This window comes from Somniosus microcephalus, unplaced genomic scaffold, assembly GCF_052327205.1.
Source record: "Somniosus microcephalus isolate GS21.2 unplaced genomic scaffold, FLI_Smic_1.0 unresolved_chr1, whole genome shotgun sequence".
Lineage (NCBI taxonomy): Eukaryota > Metazoa > Chordata > Chondrichthyes > Squaliformes > Somniosidae > Somniosus > Somniosus microcephalus.
In genome coordinates this window covers 141,103,672-141,116,632 of record NW_028225179.1, presented here as the reverse complement: position 1 = coordinate 141,116,632, position 12,961 = coordinate 141,103,672, and the positions used below count along the sequence as shown (strand labels likewise).

At 47.7% G+C, this 12,961-nt stretch overlaps 1 pseudogene; it reads left to right on the top strand.

Moving 5' to 3' along the window:
- LOC147096039 (valine--tRNA ligase-like) overlaps window positions 1-12,961 on the top strand; it is a 75,546-nt pseudogene that overhangs the window by 23,431 nt on the left and 39,154 nt on the right.

Genomic DNA, 12,961 nt, shown 5'->3' with positions numbered 1-12,961 from the left:
TCCCATCAGGTGGACAAGAAGGAGCTGATGGGCCGAACGCTGCTTCCCGTGCCCAGTTACAAGGACAAGGTGGAGTTTGGAGTTCTGATCTCCTTCGCGTATAAAATCGACGGATCGGGTGAGTCCAGTGAAAATTAATCGACTTCCAGATATGGGCGGCGTTGATTGGAAATCATGATTCTGCACCAAGCATCGAGTTCAGTCGCGCGACATTACTTCCAGTTCACTCTCGCTTGTTTCGAAACTCGATACAATCTTACAGCACAGAAGGAGGCCATTTGGCCCATCGTGCCCGAGCCAGCTCTTTGAAAGCGCGATCCAATTAGTCCCACACTCTCCCTGCACTTTCCCCGTAGCCCCGTTATCATTTTGAACACTTCCCACCGGTCTGTAAAACATCCGTTCACCTCTTACTCTCTGCTTTCTGCCAATTCTGTATCCATGCTGCCACCATCCCTTTAATTGGCGGCCGTCCCGTCAGCCGCCCAGACCCCACGCTCTGGAACATAACGTAAGAAATAGGAGCAGGAATAGGCCACTTGGCCCCTCGAGCCTGCTCCGCCATTCAATAAGATCATTCCCTCCCTAAAGCTCTCCGCCTCCCTCCTCCTTTAAGACGCTCCTTTAAAACCTACCTCTTTGACCAAGCCTTTGGTCACCTGTCCCACTATCTGTGTAGCTCCATGTCGAATATATGTTTGATTTTGCTCCCGTGAAGCGTTTTGGGAGTACTGCGTACAGTTTTGGTCTCCTTATTTAAGGAAGGATATACTTGCATTGGAGGCAGTTCAGAGAAGGTTCACGAGGTTGATTCCGGAGATGAGGGGGTTGACTTCTGAAGAAAGGTTGAGCAGGCTGGGCCTATACTCAGTGGAGTTTAGAAGAATGAGAGGTGATCTTATTGAAACATATAAGATACTGAGGGGACTCGACAATGTGGATGCAGAGAGGATGTTTCCCCTCGTGGGGAAATCCAGAACTCTGGGGCACAGTTTCAGAATAAAGGGTCGCCCTTTTAGAACTGAGATGAGGAGGAATTTCTTCTCAGAGGGTCGTAAATCTGTGGAATTTTCTGCCCCAGAGAGCCGTGGGGAGCGGGGAGGGAAGTGGCTTTGAGCCCAAGATCAGCCATGATCTTATTGAATGGCGGAGCAGGCTCGAGGGGCCAAGTGGCCTACTCCTGCTCCTATTTCTTATGTTCTTGTGTTTTACTACTTTAAAGGCGCTGTATAAATGCAAGTTGTTCTCTTTGCTTCTTCCTGGGCGGTGCTAGTGTGCATTGATTTTAGTGCCGGATTAACAATGAGGAATTATCGCAGGACAGGAAAAAAGAAGGCAGAAAGAAAGACTTGCATTTCTATAGCGCGTTTCAAAGCGCTTTACAGCCAATGAAGTACTTTTTGAAGTGTAGTCGCGGTTGTAATGTAGGAAACGCGGCAGCCAATTTGCGCACAGCGAGCTCCCACAGACAGCAAATGTGATCATGACCATTATTTCCTTTTTCCGGATCTTTGTAGATGAGGAAGTGGTGGTGGCGACCACGCGTATCGAGACCATGCTGGAAGACACTGCTGTGGCCGTTCACCCGCAGGACCCCAGATACCAGGTAACCCCCAAACACGCGGGGCGCTTGGACCCTGCGAGCGAGCTTTCGGATCAGCATGACCTACCTGAACCACGACGTTTCGAGCCTCTGACCTGGCCTGGGCATCCACTCTCGCAGTGCTTACTTAACGTCAGTTAGACTTGTAGCCTTAAAGGGAACGCACCAACACTTCAGCCGCAGAATTATGCATTCTGTTTTGCATAGAATGTCGACATTATTAGATTATAGTGGAAGCTCTTGACTTACTGTGAACAGCGCCTTGTCGGTGTGACTGCATGCCAGTGTGTGAGTGTGTGTGTACACATCCTCAGCAATGATTGTGTTTCACCCTTCAGGACTCCCCAAGGGCTTCATCGCCAATGTATCACCACTGAATGTTTCATCTCTATACCTTGTCACTGGCCTACTACGTCCGAGGGATCAACTCCCTCCTTGGCCTTCCCACCTCCGTCTCCCAATTCCAATCGAAACTGGGAGGAGGGGGTGCGGGGGAGAAGCAAAAAACCTTTTCCCTTGTTGGTGAAATTTCTAATGTCCAAAATAAGGTTTTAAACAAAATGATATATTTCACCAGTAACTAATGGTCTTTTGTGAGGAAGGAGCTTCTTTCAAGCTTGTCTTTTGAAGGCCTTGGCATCTACACAAAGCCTGGGCTCTAATTTAATTTCTTTCCACATAGTTTCAATGAATCGCACAGCACAGGAGGAGGTCTTTCGGCCCATCGTGCCTGTGCCGGCTCTTTGAAAGAACTGTCCAATTAGACCCACTCCCCCCTGCTCTTTCCCCATAGCCTTGCAAATTTTCCTTTTCAAATATTTATCTAATTTGCTTTTGAAAGTGACTATTGAATCTGCTTCCACCGCCCTTACAGGCAGCACGTTCCAGATCATCATAACTTGCTGTGTTTTTAAAAAAAAAAAAAAAAAAAAAAAAAAAAATTTAAAAAAATTATCATCTCCCCCTCTGGTTCTTTTGCCAATGACCTTAAATCTGTGTCCTCTGGTTAACGACCCTCTGGCCATTGGAAACAGTTTCTCCTTATTTACCCTGTCAAAACCATTGATGATTTGGACTGTTAGTCGAATGGTCAGACCTTGTGGCGTGGACAGTGCGGAGTCACTGCATGGTTGGAGGGAGAATGGTGTTTTCGGTGGTTTCAACCCAACTCACTTAGTCCCTTAAATCAATCTTAGTTGAATAAGCAGATAATTGTTTTGCTTTTATTCCTTCTAGAATCTGAAAGGAAAGTTTGTCGTCCATCCTTTGTGACTGGAAAATGGCCATTGTCTTCGACGAGTTTGTGGACATGGACTTTGGAACAGGTAAGGTGCCCAATGTCCCACTTACTTTTGTTTGCCTATTTTTAAACCGAATGAAATAATTTGCATTTATATAGTGCCTTTCACAACCTCAGGATGTCCCAAAGCGCTTTACAGCCAATGAAGTACTTTTTTGAAGTGTAGTCACTGTTGTAATGTAAGAAACGCGGCAGCCAATTTGCGCACAGTAAGCTCCCACAAACCGCAATGAGATAATGACCAGGTAATCTGTTTGTGATGTTACATAGAATGTACAGCACAGAAACAGGCCATTCAGCCCAACTGGTCCATGCTGGTGTTTGTGCTCCACGGGAGCCTCCCCCCACCCCTCTTCATCTACCCCATCAACATAACCGTCTATTCCTTCATCCCTCATGTACTTATCTAGCTTCCCCTTAAATGCGTCTATGCTATTCACCTCGACTGCTCCCTATGGTAGCGAGTTCCACATTCTCACCACTCTCTGCGTAAAGAAAATTCTCCTGAATTCCCTATTGGATTTATTAGTGACTGTCTAGTGAGACCACAGCTTGAGTATTGTGTGCAGTTTTGGTCGCCTTATCTGAGGAAGGATGTTCTTGCCATGGAGGGAGTGCAGCGAAGATTCACCAGACTGATACCTGGGATGGCAGGAATGACGTATGAGGAGAGATTGGGTCGATTGGGCTTATACTCGCTGGAGTTTAGAAGAATGAGGGGATCTTATTGAAACTTATAAAATTCTAACAGGACTAGACAGACTAGATGCAGGAAGGATGTTCCCGATGGCGGGGGAGTCCAGAACCAGGGGTCACAGTCTAAGGATAAAGGGTAAGCCATTTAGGACAGAGATGAGGAGGAATTTCTTCACCCAGAGAGTGGTGAACCTGTGGCATTCTCTACCACAGAAGGCAGTAGAGGCCAATTCATTAAATATATTCAAGAAGGAGTTAGATATATTTCTTAAGGCTAAAGGGATCAATGGATATGGGGAGAAGGCAGGGACAGGGTACTGAATTTGGATGATCAGCCATGATCTCATTGAATGGCGGAGCAGGCTCGAGGGGCCGAATGGCCTACTCCTGCTCCTATCTTCTATGTTTCTATGTCTGTCTGATATTTATGGGCCCTAGTTATGGATTCCCATAGAAGCGGAAATATATTCTCTACATCTCCCATATCGAACCCTTCATAATCTTAATGACCTCTCTCAGGTCACCCCCTCAGTCTTCTCTTTTCGAAATTGGTTGAGGGATAAATATTGGCCAGGACACAGGTAAGAAATACGCCCACCTGAGAGGGCAGACAGGGCATCGGTTGAACGTCTCATCGAAAGACGGTACCTCTGACAGTGCAGAGTTCCCTCAGTACATCACTGGGAGTGTCGGCCTAGATTATGGGCGCAATTCTCTGGAGTGGGGACTTGAATCCACGACCCAAAGGCGGTGAATCCTTTTGTCCTACTGGTATATCCCGAGATATCAGGACGTGCCTGCTGAGAATTGTAGCCAGGCAGCTTTCAAAAGTTTTTAACGTTAATCTCTTTTAGGTGCTGTAAAGATCACCCCAGCTCACGACCAGAATGATTGAGGTGGGGATGAGACACAACCTTGTGTTCGTAAACATCATGGATGATAATGGCTTTCTCATCAATGTCCCTGAGCCTTTCTTGGTAAGTGTTTAATTATTTTTCCCCGCTCGTATATTTCAGCTCGCAGCCATGAGGGATGTTAGCACTGTGAACAGCTCCGTCTGACACTGTCCCATCAAACACTCCCAGGGCAGGTACAGCACAGGTTAGATACAGAGTAAAGCTCCCTCTACACTGTCCCATCAAACACTCCCGGGGCAGGTACAGCACAGGTTAGATACAGAGTAAAGCTCCCTCTACACTGCCCCATCAAACACTCCCGGGGCAGGTACAGCACAGGTTAGATACAGAGTAAAGCTCCATCTGCACTGTCGCATCATATGCTCCCAGGGCAGGTATATTACAGGGTTAGAAACCAGGTAAAACTTCCTCTGCACTGTACCATTAAACACTACCAGGGCAGGTACATCACAGGGTTAGATACAGAGTAAAGCTCCCTCTACACTGTCCCATCACCAGGGCAGGTACAGCACGGGTTAGATAGAGTAAAGCTCCATCTACACTATCCCATCATACACTCCCAGGGCAGGTATATTATGGGGTTAGAAACAAGGTAAAACTTTCTCTACACTGTCCCATTAATCTTTCCCAAGGCAAGTACAGTATGGGTTAGATGCAGAGTAAAGCTCCCTCTACACTGTCCCATGAAACACTCCCAGGGCAGGTACAGCATGGGTTAGATACGGAGTAAAGCTCCCTCTACACTGTCCCATCAAACACTCCCAGGGCAGGTATATTATGGAGTTAGAAACAAGGTAAAACTTCCTCTGCACTGTCCCATCAAACACTCCCAGGGCAGGTACATCACGGGGTTAGATACAGGATAAAGTTCCCTCTACACTGTCCCATCAAACACTCCCGGGGCAGGTACAGAACGGGTTAGATGCAGAGTAAAGCTCCCGCTACACTGTCCTACAGTCCCAGGGCAGGTACAGCATGGGTTAGATACAGAGTAAAGCTCCCTCTTCACTGCCCCATCATACACTCCCAGGTCAAGGACTGCACGAGTTAGATACAGAGTAACGCTCACTCTGTACTGTCCCATCAAACACGCCCAGGGCAGGAGCAGCACGGGTTAGATACAGAGTAAAGCTCCGTCTACACTGTTCCATCAAACGGTCCCAGGATAGGTACAGCATGGAATAGATACAGAGTAAAGTTCCATCTCATTGAAACTTATAAAATTCTGACAGGACTGGACAGACTAGATGCAGGAAGGATGTTCCCGATGGTCAGGGAGTCCAGAACCAGGGGTCACAGTCTTAAGGATAAGGGGTAGGCCATTTAGGACAGAAATGAGGAGGAATTTCTTCACCCAGAGAGTGGTGAACCTGTGGAATTCTCTACCACAGAAGGCAGTAGACGCCAATTCATGAAATATATTCAAGGAGTTGGATATATTTCTTAAGGCTAAAGGGATCAAGGGGTAAGGGGAGAAATCGGGGACTGGGTACTGAATTTGGATGATCAGCCATGATCGCATTGAATGGTGGAGCATGCTCGAGGGGCCAAATGGCCTACTCCTCCTATCTTCTATATTTCTATGTTTCTACACTATCCCCATCTCAAGGGCAGGTCTAGCACGGGTTAGATGCAGAGTAAAGGTCGCTCTACACTGTCCCATCATACACTTCCAGGGCAAGGACAGCACTAGTTAGATACAGAATAAATCTCCCTCCACACTGTCCCATCACCCACTCCCAGATACAGCATGGGTTAGATACGGTGTAAAGCTCACTCTACACTGTCCCCATCACCGGGGTAGGCACAGCACGGGTTAGATGCAGAGTAATGCTCCCTCTACACTGTCGCATCAAACACACCCAGGACAAGTACAGGATGGGTTCGATGCAGACTAAAGCTCCATCTACACTGTCTCATCATACACTCCCAGGGCAGGTACATTACGGGGTTAGATACAGAGTAAAGCTCCCTTTACTCTGTCCCCATCACCAGGGCTGGTACAACACGGGGTTAGATACAGGGTAAAGCTCCCTCTACACTGCCCCCATCACCAGGGCAGAAGCAGCACGGGTTAGATACAGAGTAAAGCTCCCTCTACACTGTCCCCATCAAATACTCCCAGGGCAGGTACAGCACGCGTTAGCCACCGTCCTTTGGATTGGGGATGGAGCAGAGTGACAGGTTTCCTCGACCGGGGCTATCTGCTGAGCCAGCGATAGTCATGAACTGTGTGCCCTTTGTTTATTGCTGTTTTGTTCCCACTTTGTGCAGGGAATGAAGAGGTTCGATGCCCGTAAAGTGGTGCTGGAAGCCTTGAAACTAAAAGGTCTCTTCAAGGAGGTGAAGGACAATCCTATGGTGGTGCCAGTCTGCAGGTATGGACTAGAGACCTAGGCCTTTTTTTTAATAATAATAATAATTCAACTTTATTGTCATTGCACAAGTACATGGACAACGAAATGTGATCTTGCAAGCTCCCATGACTGGGAGAAGCAAAGCCGCTGCGTCGGTGCGCGCCACCATTCCATTTCCACCATTCCCCCTGTCCGACAATCTTCAGCCCAACGCCCGGGCCTGCTCACCAGCCGCTCCTCCTTCCGTGACCTTCTCACCAACCGCCCCTCCTCGGGGCTCCTTCCGTGACCTCCTGCACCTGGTCTTCCCTGATGGTCACCCCTCCAGGTACTAACCAGGCCTGGCTCTGCTTAGCTTCCAAGCCTTGCCAGTGACCCTGTCCCTAGTCCCAGGAACAGGTGGAACAGTTCAGAAACAGTAAAATTATAAAGCAAATGGCCCAGAAATTTGGGTCGGGGGCTTCCCGCGCGCGGGTGCAGTCCCCCGACTTGCACTTACCTTCCGCGCCAGCCGTTGAGCTGTGGGCCCGTGTGGAATTCCGATCCTTGGCCTGCTCCAACTGCCGGTGCGCAGTGCTTGCGTATCCCAGGGGCGCAGTTAGTTCGATGCGTCCCCTGGGATCACGTGGGCCATGGGGAGCCAATCGGAGCAGGGAAATGCCCATTCATAAGTTTGACAGGAAGGGCTGTCAAAACTTATAAATACTACGGGCCCCAAAACATCACTAAATCTTCAAATACATTTTTAAAAGTGATTTAAAAAAAAATAAACTATAAATTACATGAAATAACTTTTAAACAATAATTTAAATTTTTGAAAAAAGTAATTTTATTTTCTAACTGGGCTAAAAATAAACTTACCTTTCTTTAAGTATTTAAAAATAATAAACCTGTGGGGGAAAAAATGTTTTAATTTTAACTAATTCACCACTTACCTTGTAAAAAGCAGGCCTTACGCCTACTTTTTAAATGTCTAACTCCTGCAGACTTGCCCTCCCGGAGAAACCTGCAAAAAAAACGTAAGTTCGATGCGCCCACGCAGCCTCTCCTGCGCACGTGTTCCACCTCTTAACCCCTTCTTCCAGGGGAACGGAAGTGCCGATTTCCCGCGCATGTGCAGTGCATGCAGGAAACCGGTACTTCCATTGGGCCTACGGGTGAGTACCCCGTGCGTACTCACCCGTGGAGACCCGAATTTCTGGCCCAATGTCTCTGTAGATTGTGAGGCAAGACATATCGTGGCTGTGCTTGTGTGTGAGTGTGCGTTTCACTTTTAATTATTGAGAAGTCAAAGGACTGATGCTGTAAAGACGTCGAGGTAAATTGGAAAGTCGTGATTAGGTGACGGCCAGGATTTGGGATTTTAAAAGCCCGCAGGCTGGATAAGCTGAGGGAGAAGGGTTCCCTGGCCTCAACCATATCAATTACTGGAGAATAATGATCCCGTTAAGCTGCGCGACCGCGCGGCGGTCTGGAGATACCGCGCAGTCCGCTTGCTGGCTTCACAACGGAAAATGTGAGGAAATTTGAATGGGCCGGGCAGCCCCTTAAAGGGACTGCGCAGCCCCTTAAAGGGACCACGCAGCCAAAAACAAGTTTGAGGGAGCGTTGCTGGAGAGTCGCTTGCTCCCTAGTCCCATCAGTCGAAGAACACCTGTACTGGTTGATAAAGCCGCCTTTTTTTCTTCTCCAAGGATGCAATTTGATTTATTTTAATGGGTGTTTTTTTTTCTTTTTAATTTTGTTTGGACGCCCCACTTTGAGCTGTTTTCTCCAAACTCTTCAAAAGCCCGATTTCCTTCTGTGAAAGAAGGCGCATGGTCATGCAGCCTAGGTGTCCCTTCTGTTCGCTCTGGGTTTGCCTCAGTCCGCTGTAGCGTGGTGAGCTGGTTAGCCATCTTCCTAGGAGGCGGGTAGCTGTCCCGCGCTGGTTCCCGTCTCCTTGGAGGCGGGAAGGGATTAAAGCCTATTAACTGCCTGCTAACAGGTAGTTAACAGGCAGGAAATAGGATGATCCCCTTTTTGCCCTCAAGTGTGCGGGCTTCCCGAAGGCTCCAAAACCCGCCAGCTCAGCGAGGCGAGTAGTGGGTCTGCGGGGGTCAGAGGGGTGCAAAAGTGTGGTGTGAAGGTAAGTGATGGGTGCAAGAGTGTAGAGGTGAGTATCTGAGGTAAGTGCAAAGTGTTAGTAAAAGTGTACTTACCTTTGTTTCTTCCTGCAGGCTTCAGTCGGTTTGTATGTGGAGAGTCTCGGACCTCCGTGTTGCAGATGAGAGATGGCCGTTGCATTCTCAGATGCAACAACCATCTCATTTCTGTAAAAGAAAGAAGGTTGATGAGGTCTTGAATGCAAGGCACCTCATCAAACTACAGAGAATGTCACTGACCGCTTCACAGAGCTGTCAAACGATGACAATTCATCTGTCAAAATTGACAGATGAAACGTCATACGTTGATTCTCTTTGTAACCGGCTTTCCCTTAATTGGCCTGCTAAGCCCGCTGGGTGGGCTTAACAAGGTCAATCAAGGGAAAATAGCGTGGGTTGGCCGGAAGTTTTTGGAGGCGTGACTGAAACCCGACAAGTGGGAGTCCCACCTCCAAAAGCTCCCCATTGAGAAAATCACCCCCCAAGTATATATCCAATTCCCTTTTGAAAGTTAATATTGAATTTGCTTCCACCACCCATTCAGGCAGGACATTCCAGATCAGAACTGAGTTCGGGGAGATGGTGCAGTCAGTCTTGGTTTCAACACAAGTGAGAAAGGGGTGTAAGGCCGTGTAGTTGGAGTTTAGGAACGACGGGAGAAAACTTGGAGCCAGGGCCACGGGTGTAGCGATAGAAGAGATGGTGAGGTCCTGAGTGAAATAATGAGGGAGAGAATGGGAATGAAAGGGTCAGAAGTGAGATGAGCTGCTTCTTGCAAGCTGCCAGGAGTGTGACAGAGGTGCTGGGATGTACGCACAGCAAGCGAGCAAATGAAAAACTTAGTCTCTTCCTTTTCAGTTGCTCCAAGGACATCGTGGAACCCCTGTTGAAGCCTCAGTGGTACGTGCGCTGCAATGAAATGGTGAAAATGGCGGCTGATGTGGTGCGGAATGGAGATCTGAAGATTGTCCCTGAGACTCACCTCAAGACGTCGTTTAATTGGATGGACAACATCAGGTACGCACCGAGTAGATTAATCCAAATTACATAGGTTTGGGTGCCAGAGATACGTCAACTTGTCGGTTTTATTAATATCATCGGAAAGTACAAGTGAGTTATATAACTATATATACTTACCAGTAGGATATCTCAGGTCAACCTTTAACTCTAATTCCAGTCCAGGCGAGTTCTCAGCACGGAATTCCAAGGAATTACTGAGTGAGCCTATTTATAATACCTGGATGGCCAATGTCGGGTGACTCGCTCTAAATCTATCAATTCTGAGATTATTGTCGTGATCTTTAAATGGAGTACGTTACTTTACCAATAGATGGCAATGTCACACAATACTCCATTCTTACTGGGATGTGTGCTTTATGTGGATAAGGAAATTTTGCATGCTTATCAATATCACACCATAACACAAATGATAACAGCTGAAACATAGACATCTTACATAGAATTAACAGCACAGAAACAGGCCATTCGTCCCAACTAGTCTGTGCTGGTGCTTGTACTCCACACGCGTCTCCTCGCAACCCCGTTAGCTCCAAACTAGCTATATTTCTTACACATACCCTTTCATTCTTCATGGGATGAGAGGACTGTCCTACGAGGAGAGATTGAGTAGACTAGGCCTATACTCTCTGGAGTTTAGAAGAATGAGAGGTGATCCCATTGAAACATACAAAATTCTGAAGGGGATTGACAGGGTAGCTACTGAGAGGTTGTTTCCCCTGGCTGGAGTGTCTAGAATTAGGGGGCATAGTCTCAGGATAAGGGGTTGGCCATTTAAGACCGAGATGAGTAGAAATGACTTCACTCAGAGGGTTGTGAATCTTTGGAATTCTCTGCCCCAGAGGGCTGTGGATGCTCAGTTGTTGAGTATATTCAAGGTGGAGATAGATTTTTGGACTCCAGGGAAATCAAGTGATATGGGGATAGGGTGGGAAAGTGGAGTTGAGGTCAAAGATCAGCCATGATCTTATTGAATGGCGGAGCAGGCTCAAGTGGCCGACTCCTGCTCCTAATTCTTATGCTCTTAATAAATTGCATTAATCTGACACATACGAATTAGGAGCAGGAGTAGGCCACTCGGCCCCTCGAGCCTACTCCGTCATTCAGTGGGATCATGGCTGATCTGATTACTCCACATTCCCGCCTACCCCCGATAACCTTTCACCCCCTTGCTTATCAAGAATCTATCTACCTCTACCATAAAACTATTCAAAGACTGCTTCCACCACCCTCCGAGGAAGGGAGTTCCAAAGACTCACGACCCTCTGAGGAAAAAATTGCTCCTCATCTCTGTCTTAAATGGGCGACCCCTTATTTTTAAACAGTGACACCAAGTTCTAGATTCTCCCACAAGACGAAACATCCTCTCCACATCCACCCTGTCCAAGCCCCTCAGGATCTTATGTTTCAATCAAGTCACCTCTTACTCTTCTAAACTCCAGCGGATACAAGCCTAGCCTGTCCAACCTTTCCTCATAGGACAACCCGCCCATTCCTGGTATTAGTCCAGTAAACCTTCTCTGAACTGCTTCCAACGCATTTACATCCTTCCTTAAATAAGGAGACCAATACTGTACACAGTACTCCAGATGTGGCCTCACCAATGCCCTGTGTAACTGAAGCATAACCTCCCTACTTTTGTATTCAATTCCCCTCGCAATAAACAATAACATTCTATTAGCTTTCCTAATTACTTGCTGTACCTGCATGCTAACCTTTTGCAATTCATGCACTAGGACACCCAGATCCCTCTGCATCTCAGAGCTCTGCAATCTCTCACCTCCTGCTTAGTTGGCATTCATTCCCCTTGCGGACTCCGAGCAACTTAATCTAAACCATGTGTTCGCCTCTGCCACACACGATACATTTTCATCATACAAAGATATTAACACTGACTTTTGTCCTATGATACTTTGTGCGTCGGCGGGAACTCAGCGGCAGCAGCGGGGCTATAAAAGGCTCCAGAGACCAGGTAAGGCCTCACAGCATCGGCGGGTGTTTCAACGGCAGCAGCGGGGCTATAAAAGTCCCAGAGACCAGGTAAGGCCTAAGTGCGTCGGCGGGAATCTCGAGCGGCAGAGCGGGGCTATAAAAGGCCCCAGAGACCAGGTAAGGCCTACCAGTCTACAGTCTGGGAACTCGGAGGGAAGGAGAGAGGTAAAAAGTTATCCAAGTGTGACGTCACCAGAAAGCGGGTAAGTGATTGGTTGGTAAGTATTTCTCCCTTTTTAAGCTTAAATCTCTTTGGTTTATAGTTTCTAAGGTGTGATATTCACCATCTAGAATCGGATAAGAGGGTATTTAAGAATAATATTAATAAATTTAATTAATTACATAGAATGGGAGATCAGATGATGTGTTACTGCTGCAATATGTGGGAGCTGGTGGACACCATTGATGCTCACGGTGATCACATTTGCAGTAAGTGTTGGCTGCTCGAGGAACTCCGGCTCCGTGTTGAAGAGCTGGAGTCCGAGCTTCAAACACTGAGACACACCAGGGAGGGGGAGAGTTACCTGGACTCTGTATCACGAGGTATTCACACCAATTAGATTAATTAATTCAGATGTAGTCCGTGGCCAGGGTCAGGATGGTGTGACTAGAAGTGAGGCAGGTACAGGGATCCAGGAGGTAGTGTTGGAGGAGCCGCAGCCCTTGCACATGTCCAACAGGTTCGAGGCTCTTACTCCCTGTGAGGATGGGAACAGGGACTGCGGGGAGGATGAGCAACCTGGCCACAGCACTGTGGAGCGGGGGGCCATTCAAGTGGGGGGAGTTAAAAGAAATGTTGTAGTGGTAGGGGATCGTATCGTTAGGGGGATAGATAGAGTTCTTTGCAGCCGAGAGCGAGAGTCCCGAAGGCTGTGTTGCCTGCCCGGTGCCAGGGTTAAGGACATCTCCTCTGGACTGGAGAGAAACTTGGAGTG